The sequence below is a fragment of the Populus euphratica genome, unplaced genomic scaffold (genome assembly GCF_000495115.2).
Source record: "Populus euphratica unplaced genomic scaffold, PopEup_1.0 scaffold3.1, whole genome shotgun sequence".
In the NCBI taxonomy this organism is placed as follows: domain Eukaryota; kingdom Viridiplantae; phylum Streptophyta; class Magnoliopsida; order Malpighiales; family Salicaceae; genus Populus; species Populus euphratica.
In genome coordinates, this window is record NW_011499847.1 from 3,496,967 (window position 1) to 3,514,968 (window position 18,002).

The 18,002-nt window shown below is 31.9% G+C and overlaps 2 long non-coding RNA genes and 1 other non-coding gene across 3 annotated transcripts; all 3 read left to right on the top strand.

Moving 5' to 3' along the window:
• Window positions 1-16: 16 nt before the first annotated feature.
• TRNAI-AAU (transfer RNA isoleucine (anticodon AAU)) lies at window positions 17-90 on the top strand. Its single transcript has one exon. It is a non-coding gene; the product is annotated as a tRNA-Ile (tRNA).
• A 2,751-nt stretch (window positions 91-2,841) lies between these two features.
• LOC105107637 (uncharacterized) lies at window positions 2,842-4,082 on the top strand. The gene is made up of 3 exons (XR_838922.1): window positions 2,842-3,107; window positions 3,586-3,777; window positions 3,885-4,082. It is a non-coding gene; the product is annotated as an uncharacterized LOC105107637 (long non-coding RNA).
• A 4,142-nt stretch (window positions 4,083-8,224) lies between these two features.
• LOC105107645 (uncharacterized) lies at window positions 8,225-9,061 on the top strand. Its single transcript, XR_838925.1, has 2 exons — window positions 8,225-8,634; window positions 8,741-9,061. It is a non-coding gene; the product is annotated as an uncharacterized LOC105107645 (long non-coding RNA).
• The last annotated feature ends 8,941 nt before the right edge of the window (window positions 9,062-18,002 follow it).

Below are 18,002 nucleotides of genomic sequence, written 5' to 3' on the forward strand. Positions count from 1 at the left end.
TAATTCAAAACAATGTGGCCTATTAGCTCAGTTGGTTAGAGCGTCGTGCTAATAACGCGAAGGTCGCAGGTTCGAAACCTGCATGGGCCAGGATTTTCAGTTTCAGTTTCCATTTTTGGAAAAATCTCAAATAAATCCCTAACTGTATTTATAGAATTCTCAGTTGAGTCTCTAAACCTGTTTTCGATCTCAATTGGGTCTTCATAGGCTTAGAAAATCCTCAATTCCATCCATTCAAATAAGTATACATTCATGCATAAAAATGAATCTATTTCTATAGTGTTTGAAACTAAGAATTCATCAAAACTAAAGGGACTCAATTGAGATAAAAAAATGTTTTCAGGACTAAATTGGGATTTTGATTCTTCCCCAATTTTCTGTTCCATTTTCATATTTTAGGCTGCCATGTGAGTCATTTCACTTCAAATCCAATTAGACTCTGCAGACAAGAAGAGATAATCATCTTTCTCATGAGAGCATCTCAAGAAATTACCGCTTTTGAGTTATGCCATTTTTAGAATAAAACCACCTCTGCAGTTTCCTCCAATGGAAGAAACAATGTTTCTTTTGTCTTCTTGTTGCTGCCATCGCTTTGTCATAAAGGAATTTGGCAGAGTCACACCAAGAATATTCAATGAACTAGGTGCAGCTGTGCATTTCAACATTAATATTATCTGTAATAATATAAAAGGTCATCCCCTCACACGTCCGATTTCTGAAAGTCCTGATGTAAGTATCTTAATTTTATTCTTATGGTTTTTTTAAATATATCAAAATAATATTAAAAAAATATTTCTAATACCATCACATCAAAATTATCTAAAAATACAAAATAAAATTGAGACTAAAAATTTAAATTAATTTAAAAAAAAAAAACAATTTATCCACCACTCAAGTAGATACTTGTACTTCGAATCTTAAATTAGTAATTTTATATCTAGATATTATGAGATATAGCATCTTTGTTATCTTATCTTTTTTACCAAGGTGACATGGTCTAGAATTCGCTGTCATATCCTTTATTAATATGAGATCCTAGTCACAGTTTAACTTTTTTTTTTTTTTAAAAAAAAGAGCATATATATATATATATATATATATATATATATATATATGAATCTTATAAAATAGCTAAGGCTGCTGGAATCAATTAATGGAGATAGGTCGAATTCAAGTGTTTGGAATAAAAAGAATTTCATTTTTTTAATTATTATTGTCCCTATCCCCTTCATCTTCTTCAAAACGTTCCTTAAAAACTCCATAATCAAGAGGATACGGAAGCTAAAAACCACAGCAAACAAGACATGACATCTCCTTCACGTTGCACAGTACCATATATTGTTGAAGAAATCAAAACACGACAAGCCAGATAGATCATACTGACTCCATCAATTCATAATTTCACAAGCACAAATCACGCTTTTGAGATTATTTTTTTTTGTATCTAGGAGCAAAGATTCTTCTACTTCTTTTTTCAAAATTATAGTGGATGTCTTTGAATTGTAAAAATACTAATAAATCTTAATCCATCAACCCCATATATCTATATTTTTTCCATAGTTTTGTCTTACTTGATGGCAGTGGGAATTAAATTCTTCAGTTATCACTTCTTTTGTATATAAGTGAATGATTAGGTCAGTCCCCGGAATTATATGTCACTAACTACAGCATGCGCATGACATTACATAATTGCTCGTTATTTTTATTTTTTATTTAAGATGTTATTATAATTTATATGTATTTTGATTAATTTTTAAAAATTTAAAAATTAATAATTATATAAATTTTTAATAATTTTATAACACTTGAATAGATGAATTCTAGAGAGTAAAATCCCTCCAATAAGCATTATGCTCTTGAGCCGTCAAGTAGTGGTCCAGCTTGTGCATTGATCCTGGCAAATCAGATCCTAAGAAAGTGTCTGAGCTGGGGCAGATAAAGTTTTCAAAGTTCATGGGCACGGTGATCTTCGTTAGTTATCAGTGAAGCTCAGTGGAGACCCGTGCATGAAACATGTAGTCTATGATTATATCTTCTAATAATCATGTAGCTGGGATCTAGCCAAGGTATTTTCTATCATTAATCTAATATCTTACGTGATTAAAAAAAAATCTAATATTTGCGTGATTAATATAGGGCAAAAAAAGAAGAAGAAGAAGAATAATGAAAGGGTTATGGATGCCAATTAACTGGGCTCATATTGAAGTCATTTCCTTGTATTTAAGAGTCATTTATGGAGGGCTGATTATTTGATTTAGTTAAATGTTTAATATTGATGCTCGTGTCTTAATTAATTAAATTAAACCTTTCAATTCCCATTATATATAAAGCCTATGATCGATTGATAGATAAAAGGGTTGACGTGTTTTGATGTGATCAATCTCAAGAAGTGAAAGATTAATTTAATAAGCTTACTAATCAACTTGTTAAATTAGTAATTACGTTGTCTCAAATTATTCAAATATATAAAAACAAAAAATTAAGAATGCACTTATCGCACACAGAGTTCCATTACTAATTTAATCTCACTTATTCAAAGCCATTTTAAAATTAAATCTGGTTCATATGTATCTAGAAAAGAACTAGAAATAAGGGATCATCAACGTGTAAATACAAGTTAATCCAAGTGAATTATTTTTATTTAAAGAAATTTTTTTTTAAGAAAATAATATTTCCTCTCGGTAACTCAACTGGATTAGGGCGAACGAGCCTTTTTTTATTTAACTCTTACGGCTAGACTCTTTTAAATCATGGATTTTCCGAGCTCTACAAATGACTGCTCTTCGACTCTTCTTTGTTTACAAGGTCCCCGCATCAATGGCCATCACAATCAGCATTGCACAGCTTCTTCACACATGCAAATGGCTAAGACACTCTTCTCATACTTCACCATTCCCTTGTTTCTTTGCTTGTCTTCGCTTCGCTTAGTCACTTCATTCCCTTTTGCTAGTGGTGAGATTGATTACAATTACAACTACAATTACTATGACAGGTCATGCCCCCGTTTGGGAATGGTTGTTAAGTGTGGTGTCCGGGCTGCTTTCAAGAATGACACCAGAATCGCTGCATCCCTCCTTCGATTGCTTTTTCATGACTGCTTTGTAAACGTAATACTACTTCTTAATCCATTTCTCTCTTGCCACAGGGTCATTTTTCTTGGCAAAATTTCCGGCCCTTATACGGCAGTCTAATCTTGCTAGACTCAGTTCATTCGCTCATTTATTTACTTGTGTTTGCTTATAACTAGCTTGTTCCACGAACTTAAGAGATTATCTATACTTTTTTAATGTTGTAAATAAACGAAATACACAAATGAATATAAATAGAAATAAACACACAAGTTGTTAACAGGAACAATCTCAACCTTTTACTAACATAAAAGGATATACACAATTACATCTGCGTGCACATTTATTCTGCCTTCAGAACCTGCAACTTGATTGCAACATGGCTAGAAATTGAGACTTATTGGATAGATAGAGATTAGATTTATTTCTCATGTTGGGTCAAAACTGAAGAGCAGGCTATAATACTATATGCACATGACTTAAAATTGATTGACCAACTTATATAATGATCTTATAGGGCTGCGATGCTTCGATGCTTTAAGATGACACGATTGATTTCAGGGGAGGGAAGAATGCTTTTCCTAACCCTAATTCAGCAAGAGGATATGAAGTCATTGAAAGTATCAAAGCAGATGTTGAAAAGGCTTGCCCGTCAACTGTTTCATGTGCTGATGTATTGACTCTTGCAGCAAGAGAATCTGTCCTTTTGGTACTAACATTGCTCATATTCTTTATTCATTCATCGTGTTCCTACGACATATTCTATTCATAATTTGTTCTAAAATCTTCATCCATTGACTTCATTTTCTGGTTCAGTCAGGAGGGCCTTATTATCCTCTTTCATTTGGCCGAACAGATGGATTGACTGCAAGTGAGAAGGCAGCTAATGAACAATTGCCATCACCTATTGAACCACTAGAAAACATCACTGCTAAGTTCACATCAAAGGGTCTTGATATGAAGGATGTTGTAGTCCTCTCAGGTTCTTGCCCTTTTTACTGTCTGGTCATCGCTCTCTATGGAACTTGTGATGCTCATCTAGCGGATGATTATGTAACTGACGTGCAAGTTTTTTGATAAAAAGGGGGGTTTATTTAGTGATTCTAATGGGGATTGATTTGCTATTTAGAAAAATGAAATAAAAAATATCTTTGTGCTTTGACATAATATAAAAGTTTTAATAACCAAGTAATGTATTTAAATTCATCACTTTTCTTATTTTATCCAATTAAAATCTGAAATAGTTAAAAACCATCTAACATTCACAATTTGAACACAAGACAAGGCAATTTGTTTTCTTAGAGCTGTTAAAAATATAACAATCTTTGTGTGACCTGTAAATATGGAGATAGCATCTAATTCTGCCAAAGCCAAGAGGGGAGAGCACTGAGACAATTCACTTCACGTACAGGGAAGTCCGCTGGTGGTTTCTTCTTCGGTGAAACAATCGGGGGTAATAAAATTCTAAAGCTCTGAGAGGATGGCCAACCACATGGGCACTGGGACACGGCCACACTCCTACGGGGAGGAAGAAGTGGGGGGTTTTTTGCAATGGGCAAAAGCTTGACAGATCCATGCCGCGTGGAGGTAGAAGGCCTACGGGTCATTAACTTCTTTTCCCTGAGAAAAAGCAATGTTGAAATGAGAGAAAGAAGCATTAAATAATTTTGTGCCAGCAGCAACAGCATACAGAGGATGCAGGTGTTATCTAGAATAATAGGGCGTAAAGTACCTATAAGTACCTATAGTCATCAAATCTAGGACTCAATCCTGGATAGGCGGCGAAACTGCAACATAGCAGGAGTTGAGTTGATTGATTATGTCATTCATGGAGCTGTAAATAATATTTAAATTTCCACGTAATGATTATTTAGGAACAAGTCTTCAGATTAGACGAAACAAACAATAACATGCGAAGACTAATGAAGATATATCTGTTGAAACAATTAAGTAGTTTCCGGTCTTGTTCACTTCCCTTCGGCAAATCACACGGTGAGGAAGCGCCACCTTCTCAGTGGTGCTTCAGCAAAATTTCATAATTAGTTCAATGGTGAACACAATAACATGCAAAAAAAAATCTCAAGCTAGGTTTATTGGAAGGTATCGAGCCATTATAAGATCCAAATTTCCTTCCCTAGTGCTTTAAATTAACATATCAATAATTTATGATTCTGCTTTGAAATCTTGCACCGGAGGTATTTTCTTATGTCTAGAATCTAATATTTTCTTGGTTATTATGCTAATTGACGATGGTGGGTTCCATTAACTTAATTTTCGAGTCATTTGATGTAAATTAAAGTTATCTGTAGGTACTTATAGAATCTTATGGTCACGTATTCCCGTAACATACAATTAAGATTTAATTTTCAAAAATAAAAATAGAGGTAATAAGAATGTAATATAATAAAAATATGTTTTAAAATATTAATATTATTGAAATAAAGTTAAATGATGCCACACAACTAATTAATTTTTGATAAATTAGATTTAATACATTAAAAAACAAAAAAATATAAAAATTACTTCCATACATTAAAACTAAAAAATTTAAAAATATTATTCATTAATCCTTGCTGAAATTTAGATTACATGTGTTTAAATGATTTTTTTAAAAAATAGCTATTATGAATTTATCCTAGTAAATTGATTTGGCCAACTTATAAAATTGACCTAAAAATCCTAGACTAAAAATCTATAATATGATTCAAACAATTCTTGAATTTTAGTTGAAAACAAATTATTAATTAAGCTCAAACAAGTCTTAGAATGTAACTGATAAAATAAAATAAAACTCATAATATCAAATCCTTGTTTTGCTGTGAGAAAAAGAGAATGAAAAAAAAATATCACAGAAATGATCATAGGTTTATTTATAACATTTTATATAGCTCATTAATCCTAGAAACTAAAAAAAAAGATAATCATCCATGTTATTTTTAAGTTATAGTAAGATTCTAATCTCATGTTTTCTTCTTCCTCCTTTGGAAGGAACATAATTATTGGTATTAATTCTTTCTTTTTTTATCAAATTCCTTTCTTTTGTCGCCTCCTAGGATTATTTTAATACCAGAAAACACCTTTTAATACTAGAAAACATAATTGAAGTTGCTGAATAATCTCCTTAAAGTTCTGCTATCATTTTGTTTTCTAAATCAACTTGAATTATTATTTTTTTGTTGTGTTTTCTCTTCACCTGATAAAAAAATAAACAAAATAATAAATTATAATACTTAAATAAAATAATTAATATTCTTATATATAATAAAAATTCTAAAACTAATTATAAATCCACGAAACATATAAAAATTTCATAAACATAAAGCTAACAAAAAATTAATTCTTTTTAAAAATTAGTTACCTTATTAGGAAATCTCATGGCTAAAATAAGATTGGATTTAGCCTCTCTTACCCATGGATAAGTTATATTAAGGTCTTCTTTAGTGTGTTTAGTATTATAGTAGCTGTTATGGTTATAATTTGAAAAAATTTATTTTATAAAAAGTAATTTTAGTTGAAGTTTATTTGGTATTTATATATATTTGGTTAAAATCGTGGTTGAAATTAAGGTTAAATAAAAAGTAGTTTAATATATTTGGTTAATAATGCTTTTAAAATGGAGGTTATAAAATAATTTTTTAAAATATATATTAATATTAATGATTTTTAATTTAAATATTATAAATTTAACTATTGTTATTACATTATGAAATCAATAATATTTTATATAAAATATTTTTTATTATTCCATTAAAGTATCTACAAGTCCATCATGTATAAAATATATTCAACAAAGACTATAGTGTTTTTGGTTTCTTAAGCGCGCAACATCAGGTAAAATATAATCATGAACAAAATTAAAATTGTGATTAAAATCTACAAATGTTACGTCATCAAGCAATCTTTGTCTAATTTATATATTGTTATTAACTAATATTAAACACTAGTTTTTTTGAATAAAATACAATTAAAAAATAAAAAATAATTTTTATTTTTTATTTTGCTGGGTTGGATCTGATTCAAAACTCAGATACGGTTTAATACATGTTAAGAAAATCCGGCTGAAACAATAGAATTAACTACACTGTTGATACTAATTAACAGTATAAATAATATGCAAGAAATAGCAATTGTTTGTTTTTGTTCCTTTTATGTTTTGGATGCGAAAAGAAAATTTATGATCAATAAATTATATTTTTTTAATAAATAAGTTATATCTATATTTTAAATAAAACATTCTTTATTAGACAAGTTATATCTATATTTTAAATAAATCTCTTAAACCAACATTAGCTTAATATTTCAACAGACATTTTAAATCTGATTCGATTGACACTTTTAAAACCAATATATTTAATATTTTTGTCCTGTGCTGGCTACATGGAACATGTAATTGATGGTGGTGGTTCCATACTTCCATTAACTTAATTCTCAAGTCATTAGGTGTTCATTAAAGTCATCTGAACTGTTGCTATTTTGACTGTACTCCTGGTCACTTTTAGCAGCTGCACAATGGTTTTGCCACTTTATAAGCTAAACTAATGTATTCACTCGGATTACGTTGTTTTGCGTATAAATCACCACGCAATTAAGGCCCTCGTCAGAGGTCATTGGTGTTATTGGACAACTTGTTACATTCTCGAGCAAAATTTTAATGTATCAGAAACTTTTCTCAAAATTCAGCATTCGATTCCTCCTTTTCTTTACTTTAGCTGGTGACCAGATTGATAATTACATCTACTATGATAAATCATGCTCTAACCTATCCTTGATTGTTAGAGATATTGTCCAGAAGGGCTTGGCATAATGACTCCAGAAGGGCTTCACCTCTCCTTCGCTTACACTTAATTTCATGACTTTTTTGAATCATATCGTAATGGAAGTGTTGAAGTCTCTGTGGTGGTTTAATAAGATTTTCCTGTTAGTGTCCATGTGTGGGGACATAAAATTTTTTTAAGCAAGCTTGTTTAGTGGTGAATCATGCACCGGTACAAGAGCCACACAATTCAGTGCCCTGTGCTTCAATTAAGCATATAATTTATAACTCTGCTGTGTAATCTTCTAAAGAAATATTTGCTTAATCTCATTCACTTTAAACTGTAACTTTGCCACTTAATAAGCTAAACATGAAATCATTTCAGTTCTCCTTGGTTTAACATAAATCACCAGTGTTTCCCACGATCAACGTTGCGCAAGTTGTTCACTTTCACGTTCATGAGCAAACAAGTCCTAATCTCTTCTCGTACTTCATCATCATTGCTTTCTTCCTTTTCATGTCTTTGCATCAATTAGCATGCGGTGCCGGTGACCGTCCAAGCCCTGGTTTTGAAGGAGATTCCGATGGCCTGGGTTGTCATGGTTCACATGGATCTCCTAAAACCGGAGGAGGTTCTGATGACTTAAGTGGTCATGGTTCATATGGATCTCCTCCTCCTGCTAAAGCCGAGATAGGTTACGATTATTAAGATAACTAATGCTCCCATATCGCCCAGATTGTTAGGCATGGTGGCTTGGAAGCTTTTCACAATGACAATATAATTGGTGCCTCCTTCGGCTGCACTATTTGGGGGTGCGTTGGCGAAATGACTCAAAGTTCAGAAGATAATTCCTGACTTTTTTCACATTTTTTTAGAAAGAAAGCTTTTTGAACTTTAATAAAAGCAAAACTTTTCCAGAGAAGCTAGGGAAAGACATCTTAGAAATGAAGTAATGATTTGCCATACGACAGAGGTTCTGCTTGGCGCGTTGAGAGTAATTTGTCGACTACTGAAAAGGTTTTTTCCTGTATATGCTTCTCTGTTTCGAGCAGGAGCATATTGCTCCCATATTAAAGTATGACCTGGTAAGAACACATAGCTAGTCAAGCCTCAAGATTGTAGGATTCTGTCTGTTTTTATTTGGGGATGTGAATGCAATAAATGACATTAGGCTTGAATTCTGGAACTAGGTTGTTTATTTGGTGATGTGAATCCAATAAATGGCATAAATTCTTGCAATCACAGGAAAAGGTGCCCAGAAAGCTCCTCCCCATTTTCGAAAGGGGTTTTCTTGGGCTTTGATTTTTTCCAAAACCTTTCTTTCCTCGCTTTTCTCTCTCGTCCTCATTCTTTCGAAAGGTCTCTGACTAAAAAGATAAACCTCTAAAATAAATACAAACCCCCTGTAATCACTCTCTCTCTCTCTCTCCCCCCTCCTGTCTCTATTTTGTTATGATCAACTCCAAAAACACTTTCTCACGCCTTTTCCCTTTCTTTCTTAACTCGCAAGAAACTAAGACTGCATTTTCTCTCCCCACGTTAATTCCACACGTGAACACTGCTCAGAATCCTGAAAATTCCTGCATTTTCCGAGCGTCATGAAAAGCTCTAAACCGAAGGGAACCCACTCTTAAGTTCCCAAAACCAACAGCAAGAAAACCCAACTCTAGTTAAAACCCTCAAAGAGTGCACCTACTTGTAAACTGTTTCTTAATTTCTACCCCATTAGACCAGCAACAACAAGAACCACCACCCATGGAAGGGACGCAACAAGCTGCCTGCACGACCCGCACGGGTCATGGGTCCGTGGGACCATTAATAGCAGTTCTTGCAGTGATCACATTACTAGGAGTCATAGCAGGAATGATTGGTAGGTTTTGTTCAGGTCGTCGGGTCTTGGGTCATGGACAATATGATTTGGAAGGATGGGTAGAAAGAAAATGCTCCTCTTGTCTTGATGGCCATGTTGGGCCCCCTCCGACCCGACCCGCGGATATTCCGGTAGCATCACCAGTTGTGAAGGGGAGACCACAAGAGACCAAGGAAGAAAAGCAAGAACAAATTCAACATAAACCACTTGCATGTACTAGTGAATCTTGATTCTTGTTTCTTAATGCCAGTGCTAGTATATATCATTTGAGATTCAGGGGATTCCCGTCTCTTGATTTTTGTAGTTTATTTTATTCTTCTGTTAGGCTTTTTTATTTTTTGTTAGTGTGGCATCATAGATCAATGAAAAATAAACCACTTTTGTTTTCTCAAGTTTTTAATGGATTGGAGCAATTCATGAAGTGCACAATTTCAGTTTTTTCTAAAAAAATATTGACTTTATTTATTATAAAATAACATGCTTTATCATACCCTCATGAGAGCTCGATGTCGAGGTAACCTTTCTTGGAACGAGAATTAATGTCGTGGTCTTTGTTTTGTAAAAAAGAGAGTCGTCACCTAGTATTATGGTCACTAGAAAACCTAACTGGTCTTTCAGAGATTCTAAAACAAGAGACTGATTGCGTAAAGGGAAGGTTTTAGCACTCCTAGTATGCCCTACCTAAGCTAAGCTGCTTGGTGTTTGGTTTGCCTTATAATCCTTATAATTGTTATGGTGTTGATGTTTTCTAATCCCATCAGTTTTTTAGGACAAGTCTGCTCTGATGAACAAACTTGGGTTCAAAGTCTGAAGGAACAACCTTTAGATATGTCTATAAAGCGCCAAAGAGAAACAGTGCAGATCTCTTGAAGTCAATGTCTGATTTGAAATAAATTTACAATTTATGAATTTAAAGACAACTAAGATAGAAATCTAAAAGATTCAATGTGTTTAAGATCTCATTTTTTCCTTAGTATTTCAAGTGTTCGCGATTCGTAAATCGTAAAGAAGAGAAAAGAGTTAGAAATCTAAGGAAATTCAAGGTGCTTTAAAAGCCTATTTTTACTTCAGTATTTTATCTTTTCATGACTCATAAATTGTAGAATCAAAATTTGAAATGTCCCCAATTATCATTAAGGCTTCTTTCAAGGATACGCAATTAAATTATTCTAAATAAAACTTTAAACATAAATCTGTCCATATGTTAAAAATAAACAAGTGTATTCTTATTAACAATATCTTGGACATTTACATTTCATAGGTTTATTTGTCATTATATTATTAAGAGATAAGGACTTATTATTTCTATAAAAATATTTTTTGATATTTATCACTTGGGTTTTTTCACCCTAATATTAACAGTGAATAATGACGAATTATTCCCAATAATATTTTGAATATTAACCCTTTTTGGATTTTTTTATCCAAATATTAATAATGAATAATGACAAATTATTTCTAATAATATTTTGGATATTAACCCCTTCGAGATTTTTTTATCCAAACATTAATAATGAATAATGACAAATTATTTCTAATAATATTTTGGATATTAACCCCTTCGAGATTTTTTTATCCAAACATTAATAATGAATAATGACAAATTATGCCTAATAATATTTTAGATATTTACCCCTTTGAAATTTTTTTAATGTAAACATTAATGGTGAATAAAGATGAATTCCCAAAAATAAAATTTGTATATTTTTGGAATATTGGCCAACACCCTTTGGAATTTACAAACATGTTGTAAAATTCAAGATGCAAGAAAATAATTTTCGTGTTTAAAAAATCCATGCTAAAATATTTTTTTTTGAAACCTCAAATATTTTCTCTTTTTTTGAAAAAAAAAGAAAAAATTCAAAAGGTATTGGTCGTATGCATCATACAAAAAATAATTTTACATTTTTATAAAAAAACACAACCATGCCATTAAACCGAGTATCACAGTTACAAGAAAACAAACCGTACACGTATGTACCCCAACATTCACAGGAAGCTTACAATGGTTCAACTCAAACCATTGAGCCCCAGCATACAAACTTAAACTTAAAGCTTGAATACAGTTCTGCCCATTATTCTCAAAAGAAAAACACAAGTCCACACGCACCTAAAAAACAAGATTCTTAAACTAACATCTATAACATAAGCAGTGACCCACCACCATCCTTTTTATCTTGAAACAAATGCCATATTCATTTCACATGGCAGGAAAGAACACATATTAAATGCTGAGACTAAAAAACAAGTTATATGCTATCTTATTTTCATAAAACAGAGATAGAAAGCATGTAACCAAAACCTGCCGAAAAAAAAAAAAAAAAAAAAAAATAAAACAAAACCCCCCAAAAAAAAAAAAAAAAAAACAAAATCCCTTAATTAAACAGACCCTCCCTTATGTTTTTTCTTTAATTAGACAGACCTTCCTTCATGTTTTTTACTCTTTCTTCTGCACCTATAAGCCACTTATTCCTATGCCATATTCCATTTGCAAAGTGACGATCAAAGCAACGGAAGGCAGGGATGATGAAAACCTTTACAACCCACGGTTTCTCACAACAATAGAACAAGAAACTAAACATAGCTTATCAATTCAAAGCTCAAGTACAGCATGACCCGTCATCTTCGACAAAAAGGATTAAGTCATATACACATGGAAGCTAAACATTTGAAAACCGAATCTAATATACTCACAACAATAGAACAAAAAACTAAACATAGCTTATCAATTCAAAGCCCAAGTACATCATGACCCATCATCTTCGACAGAAAGGATTAAGTCATATACACATGGAAGTTAAACATTTGAAAACCAAATCTAATATAGACCACGTTACTTACCTCTTCTTTTTCTAATTTATGACACTGTCATGGTTGGTTTTACACAAAAATGAAAGCTGAAAGAGCACACCTTTATATCATGTATATCAAAGACACCAAAGAAGAAACAACAAATCAAATGGCCAGTTATCTCTCTTTCAAAGAAAGCAGGAAGGAAAGCACACTCCAAAGCCAGCCGAGACATCACCTCCTGAAAAGGACTTTCTCATTTTTCTTTCTAAATGAGTCGTCGTATGAGTAACCAGAAGAAGGCAAAACAAACACAGCTCTAACATGAATAAATCTAAACTCAAAGGCATGAGAGGAACAGTGGGCAAGCATACAACTTTGTTGCTAAGATGGAAAACAAACGTCCTAAAATAAAAGCAGAAAATAGATTTTGAAAAGAAAAGAAAACCAAACAAATAGCTTTACATACATTAAAGGAAAAAAAAAAAAAAGAAAATCAAGACTCATACCTGCTGATCCTGCACGTTTGAATGCAGAGAAACAAGATGCAACTAGTGGAAAAGCTTCTGTCTTTTTACCAAAGAAAGCCTTTTTTTTTTTTTTTACCATTAGGAAGTTTTTTCAAAACCTCTTAGAGTTCTTGTAAACCCTTGTTCGGCAAGGTAGGATAAACTCAAAGCAACTTCTTCTTGTTCTTGTTGCTTCTCTATTTCTCTTACTCTAAGCCTCCTCCTGGCTCTCTCGGTTTTTTCTTTTTTTCCTTTTCCCTTCTTTGTTCTCTCTGTTTTAAACTTGTTCCCTCTCTTTAACTCTCTATCTTTGAACTTTTTCTGTCTCCCTCCACCTTTCTATTTTTTCTCCCCTCTTCCTTTTCTTTTCACAGCTTGTTTATATAGTCAATCCAAACTTGGAGGCCCCTCTTATGCCTCCTCATCCCAGCTGTATGTATTAGGGATGAAATCTCAGCCCTTCGATGGTGTGAGGCTCCTCTCCATGTACTCATATACAACTGGCACATAGGAGGCGCAAAAACATTTTTTTTGGACTGGAGCTCCTGCATTGCAGCTGCACATTTTACGTGTAAAGGGGGGTTGTCATGTGCACCAACTTACATGATGCAAAGATGAAAAATTTCAAAAAAACAACAACAATAGGTTATAGAAGAGGGAAAAGGTTGCAGGCGGGGATACAGTACCATGCTCATTAATTCAAAACAGGTTTGTTCTCATACGACACTGTCTAGCTAAAAAAAAAAATTAATGCAACAAAGAAAAACACGGCGTCGTTTGTTGTTAGAAAGGTAGCAGAAACGTGACCCATTATAGCAGAATTTCTATCATTTGCTGATCCTATCCCGTTTTTCTATTTCTTTAAAACCAAGTCAGGTTTCTTCCAATTTACATCAGCAATTAACTCCCTTACTTCAGTCTCTTTTTTTTCTCAATTCAGTCCTGCAAACTTGGGGGGCAAAATCCTTCCTGCGGTAGAAAAAAAATTTTGCAGTAGATTTTTTTTGCGGCAGAATTTTTACTTCTTCATTAGATATTCAAATGTGAATCTTGAGCTTTATATATCGAAATTAAGTGATTCAAAAATCCAAATTCATCTACACATATAGAACTACAACTTTCATGAAGAATTTGAGGTAAGATAAAATTGTTTTACAAAACAGAATCAGGCCGTAATCAGGTTAGTAAAAAATAATCTCCTGATCTGATTCAAAAATTAACAAATGTCGAGCATCCTGATATGACTGAGAATGTAACCTAAGAATAAAAGCCAACAAAATCATAATGGAAGTAGAGTTTTTAGTGCAACTGGGGTCAGAATCCTACTCGTGGCAAAATTCTCTACTTTTACGTCAGATATTCAAACAAGAATATCTTGAGCTCCTAATATCGAAATTAAGCAATTCGAAAGCTCAAATTCATCCATGCTTCTAGGACTACAACTTTGATGAAGGATTCGAAGTGAGATAAAATTATTTTAAATAACAGAAACTAGCAGCAATCTAGTTGGTAAAAAGGTCTCCTGATCTGATTCAGAAAACTGACGATGCCAAGTATCCTACTTTGATTGAGAGTCTGCCATAAAAACAGCGTGTCCTATGACCCAATAAAAATATAGATTAATTTTTCAACATGTCATGAGTGATAAAATATGGTCAGGATGGTCGGATATTACATAGATCAGAATCAAAGTCTAAGTTGGAACAACAAATTACGACAACGGCAGAGCCAGTTTTTTTTAATGTAACTTATGAAGGATTTATCCAACCTTAGAAATCAAATAGCAAAGAAACAAATTTAGCATTTTAAAGACTCCTAATTAGCCTAAAAATGCTGATAATTTTGCTAGTAAAAGGGAAGGATAAGAAGAGCAGATGTCAGCTGAAACATGGTCCAGAAAACATTTCCTTCTCCTTTGTTGTTGTTAATCTCCCATCAACCTTGAACCAAAACTCCTGCCTTCAATTTAAAAGGGATATATACAATCTTCATTAGCATGTATGGCTTAAAAAAATGAGTAACAACATGCTCATTGAGGGGTCTAATCTTTGATTAATCAATGAAATTATCTCTAAGTGGTTTGATTATAAAATTAGTCGTAATCTATTTTACAAATTGCTAGTCGAGGAATTGTTGGTTCTGGAGCTTTTTGGTTCATTTGTTTGCAAAGTTTATTTGCCCCCCTGCTTATTATTTGCCTTGATTCGTATTAGCTTAAACCTCTGATTAGAAAACTATTTCTTAATGTCACCTTCCATTGTCAATTCTGAGAGATAAGCTAAGCCCTCCCGCTTTTGCTATAGTCATTGATATGTTGAATATCTGCTTAGTTAATTCTTCAAATATTGTTTGTTGGTAATTAAGGACCAGTGACAGTGGGAAAGCACTATACTCTGTAGCGGTCACGGCATTATCCTAGAGGAAATGTGGTGGTGGTCAATTCTCTGCCGCTGCTGCTGCTTTTTAGATTGAAGAAAGTAGTAACTATTGTTAGCATGCCTCTGTTATTCTAGAATATGATGGAGAAAATGTTATGGAGTAATATCAGAATAATAAAGGAGATGAATTTTTTTGTGAAAGATAGTCCTTTTGACAGCTTTTCTTTTCCATGTCAATTACGTGCAATTACAGAGAAGTAGTGGTTACGTTGACCAGAGAAAACCCATTTTAGAGGAGGCCATATCTCGTGGTAAGCATCATCGTGAGCCGGGAACGAGGAAAGTTTTTATTTGTAGAATTGATGATTCTTGAAAAAACATGTGATGTGGGTAGTTTCTTTCCTCAGCCACTTCCAAGAAATCTAGAGTTCGAGTTCAAGGAGAAAGGTGACTCTCCCTTCCCTGGGACAGTTATAAAAGATCTGTACTGTGTTTTTGGGCTATCTCTCTGTAGTTTCTTTCTGTTGGAACTTGTACATCCATGTGAGTCAATCTTTGAGTTGCTAGTACAATACTTTCCAGAATCTAACAGGGACCAATGAGCTCTCTTTTGTGTCTGGTTTTCAAACAGGGTTAATATACGCGTGAATCCACATGATTTATTGTGTATCAATCTTATTTTGTTTAATGTGGCAGCATCTTTAGTTATCTTCCCTTTTTATTCGAATCACAGAGCCAATTTAACAGATGTACCAACCTCCATCAGCAATAAATCACAGGTTCTTATTTATCTAGTGAAGCTTTTCTGCTCCAACTAATGGAGGTTGCAACTATATAAAAATATTCCATGCTAAAAAGTTTTTTTCAAAAAAAACTTTTAAGATTTTTACAATAAAAGGGTGTTTGGTATAAGTTTTAATATTGTTTTTGGTTAAAACCTGAATTTCTTTTTTTGAATAAATTTTTTAAAGTGTTTCTAATTATTTTGATGTTTTGATATAAAAATATTAAAAAATATTATTTTAATATATTTAAGTATTAAATTCAAAGCATTTTATGAAAGCAGATGGAGGAAAGAGACCTGGTTATTTATATGAATCTGCCCATTTGGAAATTACCCGGCGAAACATATCACAGACCATTTACTACCTCTGGTGAGGACATTAGAGTCAGAGATGGGTGCGGACCAGATTTGGCTGGTGAATACAAATTCATGCATCTATGTAAGTATGGTGAGTAAAAAAACTGATTAAATAAAGAAATAAAATAAAAAATTAATTAAATTAATTATAATATTTAAAAAATATTCAATTTAGTTATTTTATATTAAAAATAAAAAATTATATTGTTTTTTGAATTTCTATAATGAATTTGGTTTTGATTTGGTTTATTTTTCATGTTTGGTTTGAAAAAATTAAACCAAAATGAAAAACTAGTTGATTGGGTTTTGATTTTTAATATAAAAAATTAAATTAAAACAGGTCGTTCGAAGAGGTTCTGATTTTTTTATTTTATAAAATTTTAATTTAATTATTTTTTTTATAAGTAAAAACCAAACCTCTGTATATAAGCATTGGCTCGCATGGGGCACGAGGGTTGCAATGTCAATTCATGCCGGTGTTGATTGAAACTTGGGTACATAACAAGACAATTGACTGCATCTAGTGACAAACTTGGGTACATAAGAATTTTTTTAATGTAAGAAATATGCAAGCATGGCTAATTTTTAGTATAAAAAAAATTAAATTATATAGAAATTAATTTAATAGGAATTGGTTATGAATAAATAGTAAAAATATATTTTAATTTAAAATAAATGTTTTAAATAAAAAAACTTTGTAAATACTGAACCAATGCTTTAGATTGATTCATATATACTAGGATTAATTTGTTAATCTACATGTCAAATCTTAAGATCATAATAATTTAATAGAAAGTAAATTAAAATAAATTATAAATTTTAATTTTCAATAAACACAATATTAAATAATAAAATAAAAATAAAAATATATTAAGTAAACTCAATTAACTTGTCAAACTCGTGATCTATATCATGAGATCAAGATAATTAAATAAAAAAAATTAAAACAATCATTAAACTTAATTTTCAATAAATCTAGCATTAAAATATAGAATTAAAAAAACTATAAAAAAAGAACTCTGATAAACTCTGATTAACCTATCAAACTCGTAACTCAAGTTACGAGACATGAATAATTCTATAAAAAGTAAATCAAAATAAATCATGAAATCTAATTCTCAATCAACTGGATGTTGGATTGTGAAATTGAGAAAAAAATCAATTAGAAAAATAAAAAATGTTAACTCACTAAGTTAAACTACCAAACTCGTATTCCGAGTTATGAGACTGTGATAATCTCGTAAAAAAATAAATTGAGAAAAATGATAAAACTCGATCTCTAATAAACCATATAAAAATGAAGATGAAATTGAAATTAAAAAACCAATAAAAAATGCTAAAAAAAATAAATTGAGTTAATGAGAGCTAACCCACCAAACTCGTGTCCTGAGTTATATGATGAGAATATTCTTGTAGAGAGCAATTCAAAACAAATCATAAAATATTAAAAAAAAATTAAAAAATAGAATTAATAAAATTAACTCGTTAAACT